Source organism: Nyctereutes procyonoides, unplaced genomic scaffold (genome assembly GCF_905146905.1).
Source record: "Nyctereutes procyonoides isolate TBG_1078 unplaced genomic scaffold, NYPRO_anot_genome, whole genome shotgun sequence".
Taxonomy (NCBI): domain Eukaryota; kingdom Metazoa; phylum Chordata; class Mammalia; order Carnivora; family Canidae; genus Nyctereutes; species Nyctereutes procyonoides.
Window position 1 is genome coordinate 4,423,218 of NW_026575025.1, and position 2,161 is coordinate 4,425,378.

The following is a 2,161-nucleotide window of genomic DNA, read 5'->3' on the forward strand; positions in this document are numbered from 1 at the left end:
CGCCGCCGCGCGCAGCACTCTGGGGCAGGGGCGGGGCCGAAGCTGGGGGCGGCGCAGGGCAGAGGCCGGGCCGGGGGCGGGCGTGAGGCGGGGCTGCGGGCGGGGTCAGAGGCCGGAGCTGGAACCGGGCGGGAGCTGGTACGCGGCCGGGCTGCGGGAGCGGGGGGCGGGGTAGAGCCAGGGCCTGATGCGGGGGCCGGGGGCGGAGCGCAGGGCTGGGGGCAAGACTGGCCCTCGGGAGGCTGGCGCCCCAGCCGCGCCCCGAGGCGGCCGCGCGGAGACCTTCGGGAGTCGCCTGTCCGGGGCCCCTCCTTCCCCTGGGGTGGCCCCCCTCGGTCCTGGCCTGCCCGCCGTCCCCCACATGCCCCCGAGGGGGCGCTGTTCGGCCCTCTGCCTCTGGCGGCTCCGTGGACCCGCGGGGCCCCAGGCCCCTGGATGGCCCCTGGACCTCGAGCCCCGCGTGGCTCGGACCCGGTGCTCTGTGTCCTGCCTCCAAGGTCTGTGGCGCAAACTGCATCCCTCACAGGCGGGAGCCCCCACCCCCAGGCACACAGAACCGCTTCCAACTCAGTGTGGCCAAGAGGAGTGGGCGCCTTTGGGGCTGAACACATCGTGGGCGAGGTTTTCACCCCGAGACACTTTACACCGGATGCAAGCTGACGGCCCCTCCCCCCCCCCCCCATTCCTAGCTGTTCCCAGCAGTTTCCTGCAGAAAACCGCGCAGTCGTCCCCACCCGGCTCTGCCCCTTCAGCCTCAGGGCGCACTGCCCGCCTGGTTTCCCCATTTCTGCTGCTTGTGAGGCTTCTTCCTGAACTGAACTTCGTTCTCTCTCTTCTTGATCATATTTCCTTCTTTCTCTTCCCCATATTTCCTGCCAGCTGACCCTCCACAGTCTTCCCAAACGGGGCTGGCGGCTGCCGGAGGTTACTGCTCCGGGTACGTTATGTGCCAGTTGTCACTGGCAGCTCTGTGTTCCTGGCACCCAGTTCATCCCTGAGGCCTGACCTAGGAGTGGTGACCCCAAGTCGGGCCGAGGTCTGGAGAGGACCCCAGTCAGCTCGGCTAGGTGCCCAGCTACTCAGTCCTAGGAATGCAAAGGAGGTTCCAGCAGTCTCAAAGGTCTGTTGAGAAAAGCTCCCAGTCACCATTCAGTGACTAGATGAGCGCCCGTTGAGTTCAGAGGTCTTCAGAGATGAAGAGTGGCAAAGTCCACTCAGTTTCACTCTGAGCCAGCATTGACAGAAACCCAAGAGCTAGCAGGAAGGAGGGACAGACAGTGTCTGCCCTCTAAGCAAAGCCCCCACTGGGCAGGGTTCTGGGGCATCAGCTTCCCTGCTGCTGGATGCCAAGAGGCCCTAGAACCTGCATGGGAAACCGACTTCTTGAAGCGGGTGTACAACTTTCAGCCACAGTAAGGTTTAGAGGGACGCATAGAGCAGCCTAAGAGAATTCTGATTCTGTCCCGAGCCTTAGTGCCCACATAGTGAGTGAAACCTAAACGCGTTTGGTATGTCATGTTTCCGGAGCATCAGAGACAACTTGGGATTCACCACATTTTAAATGTTGATCTATTGAATGTATGAATTCTTGAAGCACCCACGATTTAGTTTTCAATTCGGAGAAGCCAAATCCCTTAAAAAGGAAGTGAAAGAGAACTGAATTTATAAATTCATTTTGAGATGTGGAAGATGTTCAATGTGCTCGGTTTGTAGATGGGACCAAATATTTTGAGAGGCCCTTGAAAAATGACTGTAAATATGCTAGGCTTATAAAGAGAATAATAGGGTTTATGAAATTGGACCTGACAGGTTAAAAAGTTAAGTTTTGGGGATGCCTGGGAGGCTCAGTGGTTAAGCATCTGCTTTCAACTCAGGACGTGATCTTGGACTCCCAGGATCGAGTCCCACATCTGGCTCCCTACATGGAGCCTGCTTCTCTCTCTGCCTATGTCTCTGGGTCTTTTTTTCTGTCTTTCATGAATAAATAAATAAAATCTTTTTTAAATATTAGGTTTTGAGTTTATAACTTCAGGGACGCCTGGCTGGCTCAGTGGTTGAGCTTTTGCCTTGGTTCAGGTGGTGTTCTCAGGGTCCTGGGATAGAGTCCCACATCAGGCTCCCTGCAGGGAGCCTGCTTCTCCCTCTGCCTATGTCTCTGCTT